The sequence below is a fragment of the Schistocerca serialis genome, chromosome 4, assembly GCF_023864345.2.
Source record: "Schistocerca serialis cubense isolate TAMUIC-IGC-003099 chromosome 4, iqSchSeri2.2, whole genome shotgun sequence".
Classification (NCBI taxonomy): domain Eukaryota; kingdom Metazoa; phylum Arthropoda; class Insecta; order Orthoptera; family Acrididae; genus Schistocerca; species Schistocerca serialis.
The window spans coordinates 896757189-896772024 of NC_064641.1; the positions used below are offsets into that span (position 1 = coordinate 896757189).

General features: G+C 38.4%; 1 non-coding gene across 1 annotated transcript; it reads left to right on the forward strand.

Moving 5' to 3' along the window:
- Window positions 1-12795: 12795 nt before the first annotated feature.
- Window positions 12796-12870, forward strand: Trnas-uga (transfer RNA serine (anticodon UGA)). The gene has a single exon. It is a non-coding gene; the product is annotated as a tRNA-Ser (tRNA).
- Window positions 12871-14836: the final 1966 nt, after the last annotated feature.

Below are 14836 nucleotides of genomic sequence, written 5' to 3' on the forward strand. Positions count from 1 at the left end.
ACTTCCACCACAGCGATATATCTGACAAACTTCAATTACTACACACTCTGGATGCACTACGAACTCAAACAACATATTTGCTTTCAAGAATCTCTGCGATTTTTCTCCCAGTTTTAATTTATGGAAATGAGAAAAATGATGTACTTCTTAATTACTCATTAAATATCCCTTTTACCTCACCATCAGTTTAATTTCGTTATGTTCACTTGAAGTTGTGTTTATCTGATATCTAAAACGATAGTTTAATTAGAAAAAGGAAGAGTACGGCTTAACATCTCGTCGACAACGAGGTAATCAGATACAGATTTCTATAGGTGTCTCACATATGTAAACTCCGCAGTGCTGAAGTGATTGTTATAGTGGTCTTCAGTTCGAAGACTGGCTTGAGGCAGCACTTGAAGCTTCTCTAACCCTTGAAAGCCTCATCACATCCGAATAAGAACTGCAATCTATATCTGTTTGAATCTGCTTACTGTATTCATTTCTTACTCTCCCGCTACAATTTTTACCCCCACCCCCCATAAACACACACACACACACACACACACACACACACACAGCCATTTCACTCTATTACCAAATAGACGATTCCATGATCCCTCACGATATGTTGTATCAATCGGTTGCTGCTCGTTGTCTACATCCGCATCTACATTTGAACTCTGCAAACCACCGTGAAGTGCATGGCAGAGGGTACGACTATTTTATTAATTATCAGGCTTTCTTCCCTTTCCATTCAATTAATGGGGCGCGTGAAGAATGCATAATGCCTCTGTGTTTGCTGCACGTAATCTAATTTTGTCTGCTCGAACTCTTCGTGAGCGATACATAGAGGATTGTAGTATATTTACAGAGTCATTATTTAAAGCCGTTTCTTGAAATTTTGTAAGTACACTCTCTTGGGGTAGTTTACAAAGTGTTCAAATGTCTGCCAGTTCAATTTCTTTGGCATCTCTGTGACACTGTCTAACAGGTCAAACATGCCTGTGACCATTCGTGCTGCGTTTCTCTATATACTTTCAATATCCCCTGCGAGTACTAGTTGCTGATACGCTTCCCCAATGTTCTGCAAATAAACAGAAGTATATCACCTGCTTTACCCATAACTGAGCCTGTCTGGTCATTCCATTTCATATCTCTACAAAACACCCAGGTAACGGTATGAACTGGCCGGTTCCAACTGTGACTCATCGATATTATAGTCATAGGATATTAAGTTTTTTTTCGTTTTGTGAAGTGCAAAATTTTACATTTATGAGTATTTAAAGCAAGCTGCCAATCTTTGCACGATTTTGAAACCTTGTCAAGATCTGACCGAATATTTATGCAGTTCCTTTCGGACTATAATTCATTACAGAAATCTGTATCATCTGCAAAAAACCTGAGGTTGCTATTAATATTGTCTGCAAGGGCATTAAAATACAACACTAACACTTCCTTGGAGCACACCTGAAGCTAATTCTGCACCTGTTGACAACTCTCCATGTAAGAGAAAGATCCTCAATCCAGACACAAATTTCATTTGATACTTTTGACAAGAAACGTACATTTTGTACTGAATCAAATGATTTTCGGAAACGAAGAAATATTACATCTACCTGACTGCCTTGATCCAAAGTTTTCAGTATGTCACGCGAGGAAAGTGCGAGTTGGGTTTCGTGTGATCGATTTTTTTCGAAATCCATGCTGGTTTCCATGGAGTGAATCATTCTGTTCGAGATCTCATTATGCTTGAGCTCAGAAAATGTTCTAAGATTCTACGGAAAATCGATGTCAAGGACACTGCACAGTAGTTTTGTGGATCATTTCTACCAAATTTCTTGTAAACAGTTGTGAGCTGTGCTTCCTTCCAACTACTGGACACAGTTCTTTGTTTGAGAGATCTATGATAGATTATAGTTAGAAAAGGGGCTAACTCGGCCACAAATTCAGTATAGAGTTTCATTGGTCTCCGGAGTTTTGTTCGATTTTAACGATTTCAGATATTTCTCTACACCACTGACAATAACACTTAATTCGCTCACCTTTTCAGTGGTAGAAGGATTAAATTGGGGTAACTCTTGGATTTTCCTTTTGTAAAGGAACATTTGAAAATGGAGTAAAGCATTTTGAGCAGTGGCAGCTTCTGTGAGGGTGAGCGTGTGATCCTACTGGCGCCATTTGTGCGCACATTCCATCGATTCTGGCTCTCGTCGTATTATCCTTTCTTGGCTCTATGTTCTTTCTGGGACTGTGTGGTAGGCAGGGATTTTTGTGGCACGGAGCTGGACGGGTGTACCTAAGTACACGGCGTCCTGGCGACTGCAGCGAGTTGAAACCATTGACCGTTGGGCCATGGAGGCCCACGTTTTCCTGCAGTGTTGACCGTTGTTACTGGTGAGGTTAGCGGGGAAGGAGCGGCTCTCGTTGTGTGCAACCTGGCTGTGAAGTGCATCAGTTAACTGTGGTATGCTAAATACGCTGAGTTGTAGAGTACAACTTGTTAGCAGCTACGAGCAGTTGGGCCGTCCTATCCTGTGCCTACCCGGAGTCCCGAAGCTATTGGCCTCCTTGGCATTTATTTGAGGTTGTATATGAACACTGTTCAATAAGGATTCTACTCAAAGATGGTTGATTCTGCCTGGGTGTGATATGGACAAGAATCTTGTTCCTTTATACCTTTTAGTGACCTGTTTTGGGGCTGTGTGTATCGATCTATAAGCACCAAGCCAGTATTTTGCAATGTTAATCTATTACTTGAAATCATTGTTTCTTATCATTGAGTATTTGATACTACTGTTTGTAATTTCTGTTTGTGGTAGACCTTATGACCCTTCCGAGGGCGAGTTATTGGTTTTGACCTGAAACTAATGTTCTGTGTGATCAACCTAAAGGTACGCACATATGGGGTCATGTGCATGCACATGCTTGTATTTGCACGCTCTCTTACTCTATGTTGAGGAGCCCTTCGGGTTATAGGTGTATATTTTAATTGGTCATCTGCCATTTGGTGTGTATCCAAATTACAGTGTCTATTAGTCCCAAAGAGGCCCCAGTAAAGATATGCCTTGACTTATTTAATCTTTTTTGAATTGTTATGCGATTATTCTTTTAAATGGCTTTGTACATTGACTCTTCTTATTGCTAGGAAGGTTAACTTGCAACGTTTATGAATGGACCGATTCTGTACTGAAGTTTTAATAGTAGGTTTCCTTGAAGATCATCTTTAATTGCCTGTTTAAGTATAGCTATGTATGTTAATGTCTATCAAATTTGTTTGCATTGTTGTTTGGTATTTGTTGACAGCTTTGTATGACATGTTGCTGTTCTGCTGGTGTGGGGCAGGGACCCGCTTTCCTTCTTCTTCAGTAGCTTTCCCATCATCTCATGAGGTCTATGTGTTGGCAAATCACACATGCTTCTGCAGATCACCTGTTCTTGCCTCAAGTTGAGTAGTTTATTGCCATTCTTTTGGTATCATCCTGTGGTAGGGGTGCTGCCAGAATAAGACTTGGCTTTAGTGATTTAGGGGGAGGTAATGTACTCATTGTTCCTGTCTATGTAAAGTCCTTGTGGGTGTGTGATAAAAGCCTTTGAGTAAATTGAGCACTGAATTTCTTGATTTATTTATTTTTTTAAAATATGGATTTTAATTATCATTATCATTTCAAAAGTGCTTTTGGGGTCCAGTATTTTATTTAAATACTTAACATGATTTATGGGTAACAGCTTTGTGCCCAATCAGTGAAGTATTACTGTTTGCTTCGGTTTTTACAGGAGGGTAGCTTTCGGCCAGCTTGGCCTTATCTTGTCTCTATGGGACCAGAATAACATTGTCTTATGATACCAAAGTGTCGCCATTTGCCTTATGCTTCCTAGCACTGTTAGTAAAAGTAAAATTTAACTTGACTGTATACCTCCTAGTGGTGAAGTGGCTAATGGACTTTGGATACCAACATTGTACTTGAGTCTAATTTCTTGCCTTGGAGTAGGCCTGGAGCTTAATTTTACAGAGTGGATGGATGCATTTTAATACCTTTTATTTGACGTTTGTTGAACTTATATTCAAGTCCTATTGTGGGATTTGCCCACACTTGTGACGCTAGTCACACAGACAGAGTACCACTGCAGATTTATTTAATCAGTTAACTGTTTGTAATTGGGCCACCATTGCAGTGCATAGGTGGTATGTACTTCGAGTACTATTTGTAATTTTATGTATAATACAAATGTCCTTATGCATTACAATATTAATTTATAAACTTAACAATTTGTATCAATTTGGCAAGAATTTTGGTAACTGTTAGTTGGCTGTTGATACAAATGTTACTAAATAAAAATATTTGTATTGGTATGATAAATTGCACTTCAAGTTGGGCCATCCTCCCATGTGTTCTCCTTAAATTAATCCCAATTTCAATTCCTTTCTTGTCTGTGAGTGATTGGACACCAACTTTGGTGACAGATTACTCATGCCACAAATTTCTTTTTTCCCCAGTTCGATTCAGTGTCTCCTCATTAGTTATTCAATCTACCTACATCATCTTCAGACAGAAGATTGAGCTTCTAAAAAAGTTAGAATGAATCTACAATTTCCTTCTACCACCATAAAATTTAATTTATGGATCACTTTTTTCATATAAAAATTATAAAAAATATAAATTTCATTGTAAAATTGGTATAACATTGAGTGATAGTGAGAAAGGTAAATGGATGTATATAATTACAGTAAATTTGCATAATTACAGTAATTCACATTTATCTAAAATATTATAATAAAATATGTTTTTCACAAAACAATCAAGTTTGAAGAAAAACGATAAACAGATGTAAATAAAATGCAAAATAAAATAATTTAGATTTACCTAAAATTAAAGCAAAGGTGAAAAACTTTTTAGATCGATTACAGTGCTGCATTATTACCACTAATATTGTAGATTTTATTCGTTTTGGTGTATCAGATGTTGTGGAGGATCACTGTCCCCCACAAGATTATTGTGAATTAAAAAAAATTTTTGAACAACTTTTAAATATTCATAAAACTTTTCAAACTAGAAATTCTAGGTCATGACAATCATTATCATTATTTTTTAAGTTTCTTCATTCCCTTGCATCTCAATTTAATATCACCATCTTCAAAAAACTGAAAATACAAACTACTAATTATTTTCAAACATCTGTTTGATAAAATAAATTTATTATTCAGTTCCAAATATATTCACAACCACTAATGTTATTAAAACATTTAGTAATAGTTCACTAACGTTTTTAAACAAATTCGTATTGCTAGCATTGTTGAGCTTCTTGAGTGGAGCCTCCATTTGCATAGATAAATATTTTATTAATATTTTATTTTGTTACTTTTATACTGCTGATAATAATGCATAATGCTCATATGGTAGTGTATCTATTCTATTTTCCAAAATAAATCTTTTATCATCATATGCTCAACATCTGTTTATTTACCTCAACTGAAAAAATTTAATTATTAATTCTTCGTTTTAAATTCATAGCTCTGTACTGTTCCCTATTGATAAACAAACAATCTTTACAATCCTCTAAGCTTATTTTATTTTTAACAACACATTTCTTGACACTTTCTGATGTTTCTCTATTTTGTCTCAAACTTTACAAGCATATAGAGTGTAGCCATGTATGGAAGTGAAACATGGACGATAAATAGTTTGGATAAGAAGAGAATAGAAGCTTTTGAAATGTGGTGCTACAGAAGAATGCTGAAGATTAGATGGGTAGATCACATAACTAATGAGGAAGTATTGAATAGGATTGGGGAGAAGAGAAGTTTGTGGCACAACTTGACCAGAAGAAGGGATCGGTTGGTAGGACATGTTCTGAGGCATCAAGGGATCACCAATTTAGTATTGGAGGGCAGCGTGGAGGGTAAAACTCGTAGAGGGAGACCAAGAGATGAATACACTAAGCAGATTCAGAAGGATGTAGGTTGCAGTAGGTACTGGGAGATGAAAAAGCTTGCACAGGATAGAGTAGCATGGAGAGCTGCATCAAACCAGTCTCAGGACTGAAGACCACAACAACAACAACATTTTTGCTATCAAACCACGAAAGACTTACTTTATTTTTCCATTAAATTTAGGCTTCATTTTTCCGAAACCTTTCTCATTTCCTTGGGGAATATTGTCTATTACCTGTTTGGATAACCACTCTATCAAATTTATCAATCAACGATTTCATGTCATCATAGAAATCTTCAATCTGTATTCTGTATATGCAACTATCTGTATCTTGATAACACAACTCAATTTTCTCGACATATAATTGTTTCATAACTCTATAGCTAAAATCATACATCAGTTCTTTAGATGAATCAATTACAGGGTGAGTCACTAACTATTGCAACCATCTTCAGTGAGGGAGTAGTCGCTAAGGGGATGGCCCACGTTTCAGTGCAGTCCACAAAGTTTTTTTATATCTGCATGTGTGTTCTGTACCTCTAGACCTCTACAAACTCCACATGTAGCGATTCCACCACGATTCTGCAAAGCCAAACTTCGCCAATCACAAGCTGCTTTATATGAATACAGACAGTTTCATCTATTGGGTCAAAGCTGCGATCCATATTAAGCAGTTAGGTACAATCATAAAGAAATCGACACATTTGGATGTGCAGCCGATAATCCTGTAGGAATAACACACAAAAATCAGAAGGCTATATAGGGTGAGTCACTAACTATTGCCACCTAGAATTACTCCGAAAGTATGATAGTAGCTGAAAAGTTTGTGGGACAAAAATTGCTTGGGACAATGGGGGCCATAATATGACGCTGGTCTTTTGTTGCTAGGTGAGGTCGCATCAGAGATATGAAGGTCAACTTTGTTTTTTTTAATGGAATGCTATAGTTTGGTACTTACTTTCTGATAGCGGCTATCAAGACGAATCCAATTATATGTAACAGTAACATCAGCGAAGGTCGAAAGGGTGGCATGAATGTCCATTTATATATTGCGTTCGAAGTGATGACCATTGGTATCAATGCAGTGCTGCAATCTTCTTATCATGGACTGAGTGGTATTCCTTATCACTTTGGCACTTATGGAAGCACATGCTGTGACAATTCTCTCTCGCATGTCTTCAGGTGTAGTTGGAACATCTTTATAAACAATATCTTTTACGAAAAGAAAAAGTCCAGAGGTGTCAAGCCTGGTGAACAAGCTGGCCACAACACGTCTCCTCCATGTCCAATCCAATGATTTGGGAATTGTCTCTGCAACTCATTTCTAGCCATCAGCAAAAATGTGCCGGACGCATATCATGTGGTTCCACATTCTGTTCCTAAAGGTATTTTTTCCAATAACAGACCTAATGTTTCTTGCAGGAAAATTACAATTAAGATTTCCTCAGATGGAATAGGGGCCTATAATTCTATCCTCCAGAATCACACACCATACATTCCGCAACTACGGCTTTTGGTGAGCAGCTTGCTGCAGCCAACACGGATTTTCAGTTGCCCAATAATGCATCATGTTATGCAAATTAACATTTCCATGGTTTGTGAATGTAGCCTTGTCAGTAAATAAAACCATATTAATAAATGTGTCATCCCTCTGAAGTTGAGCCCATCAGCAGAATTCAATGCAACACAAACAATCTGTACCAGTTAATTCTTGGTGGAGACTGAAATGGTAAGGATTACAGTTACGGCGATGCAGAACACGAACAACACTACCCTTGCTCGTGCCAGATTACCTTGTGATTTGATGCAAACTAACACAGGGATCTCGAACCACAGTGGCAAGAGTACCAATTTCCGTTTCCTTGTTAGTAACATTCCTTTACCAGATATTTTGTCAATGCATCAAAGATCCAGTTGTTCTCAATTTACTGTACACATATTTAAATGTACGATATGTAGGGTGAGTACGTTGAGGATATCTTTCAGATTGTAAGTCTCTATCTCTCATTGAATTTCGTTGGCATTCTCTATAAATGAGAAGCATATCAACTTGTTCTTCGAAGGAATACATCATTCACATTCACTTGATTGGACAATATTAGTATTACTGTTCCTGTTAGTGTTGTACTGCAAAACTGTCGAATGGTGTTTACATCTCAATGGCGCATTAGATGGATACATCATGTTGTTGTTGTTGTGGTCTTCAGTCCTGAGACTGGTTTGATGCAGCTCTCCATGCTACTCTATCCTGTACAAGCTTCTTCATCTCCCAGTACTTACTGCAACCAACGTCCTTCTGAATCTGCTTAGTGTATTCATCTCTTGGTCTCCCTCTACGATTTTTACCCTCCACGCTGCCCTCCAATACTAAATTGGTGATCCCTTGATGCCTCAGAACATGTCCTACCAACCGATCCCTTCTTCTGGTCAAGTTGTGCCACAAACTTCTCTTCTCCCCAATCCTATTCAATACTTCCTCATTAGTTATGTGATCTACCCATCTAGTCTTCAGCATTCTTCTGTAGCACCACATTTCGAAAGCTTCTATTCTCTTCTTGTCCATACTATTTATCGTCCATGTTTCACTTCCATACATGGCTACACTCCATACGAATACTTTCAGAAATGACTTCCTGACACTTAAATCAATACTGGATGTTAACAAATTTCTCTTCTTCAGAAACGATTTCCTTGCCATTGCCAGCCTACATTTTATATCCTCTCTACTTCGACCATCATCAGTTATTTTGCTCCCCAATTAGCAAAACTCCTTTACTACTTTAAGTGCCTCATTTCCTAATCTAATTCCCTCAGCATCACCCGACTTAATTAGACTACATTCCATTATCCTCGTTTTGCTTTTGTTGATGTTCATCTTATATCCTCCTTTCAAGACACTGTCCATTCCATTCAACTGCTCTTCCAAGTCCTTTGCTGTCTCTGACAGAATTACAATGTCATCGGCGAACCTCAAAGTTTTTATTTCTTCTCCATGAATTTTAATACCTACTCCGAATTTTTCTTTTGTTTCCTTTACTGCTTGCTCAATATACAGATCGAACAACATCAGGGAGAGGCTACAACCCTGTCTTACTCCCTTCCCAACCACTGCTTCCGTTTCATGTCCCTCGACTCTTACAACTGCCATCTGGTTTCTGTACAAATTGTAAATAGCCTTTCGCTCCCTGTATTTTACCCCTGCCACCTTCAGAATTTGAAAGAGAGTATTCCAGTCAACATTGTCAAAAGCTTTCTCTAAGTCTACAAATGCTAGAAACGTAGGTTTGCCTTTCCTTAATCTTTCTTCTAAGATAAGTCGTAAGGTCAGTATTGCCTCACGTGTTCCAGTGTTTCTACGGAATCCAGACTGATCTTCCCCAAGGTTGGCTTCTACTAGTTTTTCCATTCGTCTGTAAAGAATTCGTGTTAGTATTTTGCAGCTGTGACTTATTAAACTGATAGTTCGGTAATTTTCACATCTGTCAACACCTGCTTTCTTTGGGATTGGAATTATTATATTCTTCTTGAAATCTGAGGGTATTTCGCCTGTTTCATGCATCTTGCTCACCAGATGGTAGAGTTTTGTCAGGACTGGCTCTCCCAAGGCCGCCAGTAGTTCCAATGGAATATTGTCTACTCCGGGGGCCTTGTTTCGACTCAGGTCTTTCAGTGCTCTGTCAAACTCTTCACCCAGTATCATATCTCCCATTTCATCTTCATCTACATCCTCTTCCATTTCCATAATATTGTCCTCAAGTACATCGCCCTTGTATAGACCCTCTATATACTCCTTCCACCTTTCTGCTTTCCCTTCTTTGCTTAGAACTGGGTTTCCATCTGAGCTCTTGATATTCATACAAGTGGTTCTCTTATCTCCAAAGGTCTCTTTAATTTTCCTGTAGGCAGTATCTATCTTACCCCTAGTGAGATAGGCCTCTACATCCTTACATTTGTCCTCTAGCCATCCCTGCTTAGCCATTTTGCACTTCCTGTCGATCTCATTTTTGAGACGTTTGTATTCTTTTTTGCCTGCTTCATTTACTGCATTTCTATATTTTCTCCTTTCATCAATTAAATTCAATATTTCTTCTGTTACCCAAGGATTTCTACTAGCCCTCGTCTTTTTGCCTACCTGATCCTCTGCTGCCTTCACTACTTCATCCCTCAAAGCTACCCACTCTTCTTCTACTGTATTTATTTCCCCCGTTCCTGTCAATTGCTCCCTTATGCTCTCCCTGAATATCTGTACAACCTCAGGTTCTTTTAGTTTATCCAGGTCCCATCTCCTTAAATTCCCACCTTTTTGCAGTTTCTTCAGTTTTAATCTACAGGTCATAACCAATACACCATATTTGGCGAATATTTACTATTTGCACAATATACAAGAGAGAATTGTCACATCATGTGTTTCGATAAGTGCTGATGTGATAAGAAATCTATGATAAGGAGATTGCAGCACTTCTTTGATACCAATGGTTATCACTTCGAACACCTTATGTAAATCGACATTCATGCCACCTTCGTTGACCTTACTTTCACACATCATTGGATCCGTCTCGATAGCCGTTATGAGAAAATATGTACCAAACTATAGCATCCACTTTAAAAAACAAAGTTGACCTTCATATCTCTGATTCGACCCCGCCTAGCAACAGAAAACCAACATCATATATGGCCCCTGTTGTCCCATGCAACATTTGTCCCACAAACTTCTCAGCTACTGTCATACTTTTAGAGCTATTCTAGGTGACAATAGTTAGTGACTCACCCTGTATATCCATTCCAATATAAATTGCCCTATTAAATACAATATTTATTTTATTCTTATGGATAGCAGCAAGTATTGTTTTCCCTTTAAAGATTGGCTTTGATACAAATTTATCACATTTTTCTCCATCTGAAAATAATTTTGTGTCTACTCTGTTTCTTATATTTTCCATTGTTTTTACAAATGCTAAATTATTCATCAATTTGTAGAAATCTTTTTCAAAATCATTCATTGCCTTATTTCTCATTTTTCTCGATCTGAAAATAGTTTTATATCTCCAGAATGAGATTTTCACTCTGCAGCGGAGTGGTCGCTGATATGAAACTTCCTGGCAGATTAAAACTGTGTGCCCGACCGAGACTCGAACTCGGGACCTTTGCCTTTCGCGGGCAAGTGCTCTACCAACTGAGCTACCGAAGCGCGACTCACGCCCGGTACTCACTGCTTTACTTCTGCCAGTACCTCGTCTCCTACCTTCCAAACTTTACAGAAGCTCTCCTGCGAACCTTGCAGAACTAGCACTCCTGAAAGAAAGGATATAGCGGAGACATGGCTTAGCCACAGCCTGGGGGATGTTTCCAGAATGAGATTTTCACTCTGCAGCGGAGTGTGCGCTGATATGAAACTTCCTGGCAGATTAAAACTGTGTGCCCAACCGAGACTCGAACTCGGAACCTTTGCCTTTCGCGGGCAAGTGCTCTACCAACTGAGCTACCGAAGCACAACTCACGCCCGGTAATCACAGCTTTACTTCTGCCAGTACCTCGTCTCCTACCTTCCAAACTTTACAGAAGCTCTCCTGCGAACCTTGCAGAACTAGCACTCCTGAAAGAAAGGATATAGCGGAGACATGGCTTAGCCATAGCCTGGGGGATGTTTCCAGAATGAGATTTTCACTCTGCAGCGGAGTGTGCGCTGATATGAAACTTCCTGGCAGATTAAAACTGTGTGCCCGACCGAGACTCGAACTCGGGACCTTTGCCTTTCGCGGGCAAGTGCTCTACCAACTGAGCTACCGAAGCACGACTCACGCCCGGTACTCACAGCTTTACTTCTGCCAGTACCTCGTCTCCTACCTTCCAAACTTTACAGAAGCTCTCCTGCGAACCTTGCAGAACTAGCACTCCTGAAAGAAAGGATATAGCGGAGACATGGCTTAGCCACAGCCTGGGGGATGTTTCCAGAATGAGATTTTCACTCTGCAGCGGAGTGTGCGCTGATATGAAACTTCCTGGCAGATTAAAACTGTGTGCCCGACCGAGACTCGAACTCGGGACCTTTGCCTTTCGCGGGCAAGTGCTCTACCAACTGAGCTACCGAAGCACGACTCACGCCCGGTACTCACAGCTTTACTTCTGCAAGTACCTCGTCTGTGGCTAAGCCATGTCTCCGCTATATCCTTTCTTTCAGGAGTGCTAGTTCTGCGAGGTTCGCAGGAGAGCTTCTGTAAAGTTTGGAAGGTAGGAGACGAGGTACTGGCAGAAGTAAAGCTGTGAGTACCGGGCGTGAGTCGTGCTTCGGTAGCTCAGTTGGTAGAGCACTTGCCCGCGAAAGGCAAAGGTCCCGAGTTCGAGTCTCGGTCGGGCACACAGTTTTAATCTGCCAGGAAGTTTCATATCAGCGCACACTCCGCTGCAGAGTGAAAATCTCATTCTGGAAACATCCCCCAGGCTGTGGCTAAGCCATGTCTCCGCTATATCTTTTCTTTCAGGAGTGCTAGTTCTGCAAGGTTCGCAGGAGAGCTTCTGTAAAGTTTGGAAGGTAGGAGACGAGGTACTGGCAGAAGTAAGGCTGTGAGTACCGGGCGTGAGTCGTACTTCAGTAGCTCAGTTGGTAGAGCACTTGCCTGCGAAAGGCAAAGGTCCCGAGTTCGAGTCTCGGTCGGGCACACAGTTTTAATCTGCCAGGAAGTTTCATATCAGCGCACACTCCGCTGCAGAGTGAAAATCTCATTCTGGAAACATCCCCCAGGCTGTGGCTAAGCCATGTCTCCGCTATATCCTTTCTTTCAGGAGTGCTAGTTCTGCAAGGTTCGCAGGAGAGCTTCTGTAAAGTTTGGAAGGTAGGAGACGAGGTACTGGCAGAAGTAAAGCTGTGAGTACCGGGCGTGAGTCGTGCTTCGGTAGCTCAGTTGGTAGAGCACTTGCCCGTGAAAGGCAAAGGTCCCGAGTTCGAGTCTCGGTCGGGCACACAGTTTTAATCTGCCAGGAAGTTTCAGTTTAATATCTATTCTGTTTCTTATATTTTCCACTGTTTTTACAAATACTAAATTATTCATCAAGTTGTAGAAAACTTCTTCGAAATCATTCTTTGCCTTCGTTCTCATTTCTGTTTCAACTCTATACATTTCCTTAATCAATCAGGTTGTTTAAATTTTTAAACTTTATGTATTTTTATTACTTTCATTCCTAGAGACAGATAGTGTTTTAGATTTCTGCAGTGAACTACATAATTATGCTTGTCTTCCATAGTAGCCAATAACTTGTTTTCTTTAAGTCCAGGTATAATTTTATTCTTGGAGCAAGTAGTAAATCTTCACATAAATCATGTAAATATTTAGTATATTCTAGACCTACTTCAAATGCGTATCCAAGTGATGGTGTGTTAGACATTTCAATTTTTTGTAGAATTAAATGAATTTGGATCATCCAAATCAAACACTCCGTAAGTAAATATTGACTCATAGGCCAGCCATATAAATTATTTATGATAAGTAATGATAAGTAATTCTATATCTTTTTTACATCATAATCTTCCACTTATTTATTACATGCTTTCTCATATCTTTTACATCATTGGGGTATACTGCCACTTATTTCTTTTTCAATCATTACAATCATGTCGTAATCATCTAATAAATCAAGTAGTTGACAAGTCGTTTTTAGCATACCATCAAAAGATGAACCATGTGCAATAAAATTCCAAGATGGATTTAAAACATAACCTTTTATATAAGTTTTGCTAAAATTTTCATGTACATCAGCCAATAACAAAACGTCATTTTTAATATATAAAAAATGATATACACCAAAATTTTAGATATTAAATTTTTCCCAAATTAATTGTGCATGTTCATAATCTTCAAAATTTATTTCACTGTCATTCAGTTTCTTGACAAATTCTTGTCTCGATGAATGCTGTGTTTCTTCAAATTTCTTTCAACTATCCATGTAACAATAGGGTTAGACATCCTTCTTGATTACCAGCCTTTCTGGAGTTTCTGGAAGAAACTTTTTAAAAGTTTTTATTTGATCTTTTTTTCAAATTTGATGAAAGTTTATCAAGAGTTGAAACGCTAAATCTAAACATGTCAATAAAATTCATCTGTAAATCTTCTGTCTTCTAATATATGTGCCTTCATTATCTTGTATTAAATCTAAATCCTTTGTATTATAACCAAGTTCTTTTGCAAACAAATGTGAATTATAGCCAGATAAATTATGAAAATTATATAGATAAATAGGTACAAAATTTTATTGTTTTAATTGTAAAAGACATAGTGGACTTATTATTTTCCAATCAAATGACTTTGATGATGAACATTTTTGTTTGTTTGTGAATAATGGCATCTACATAATGAACAAATTCTTGATATTGCATATCTTGATCTTTCATCATATGTTAATCATCTCATTTCTTCAATTTAAGAATAAATTATTCCAATCTCTTTAACCTCTTCTTTCATACATTTGATAGATTTTTTGTGACCATTTAGCCCACGATAAACAACTGTATCTCTATAGTGTCCATTCATATATTTCATGTAATAACAGAAACCACATAGCTCACTGTTTTGGTGTTTCATTGAACATGAATTTTTTGGGTCAGGTTGTGCAGTATCCCACTTCAACAGCAAACTCTCAAAATTAACATAAATGATGATGGAACGTTCTGTGTATGCTGATAGTTTTTAGAACTTATCTATTCTCTTTTTTTTCAAGTTCAACTTTTAACAAAGTAATTTGGTGTGCTATTATCTAATGTTTCTTCACTGTTGAAGTGGAGTAGACACATATCACAAATGAATTTTACTTCTTCATGTTTTATAATTTGACTTGAAACATGCCTAGATAAATTTTTTATATAACAGTAGTGCGACTCTTCTAGCTTTCCCAAGGACTCTTCCGATTCTTGACAACATGGCACCAAAATAAGA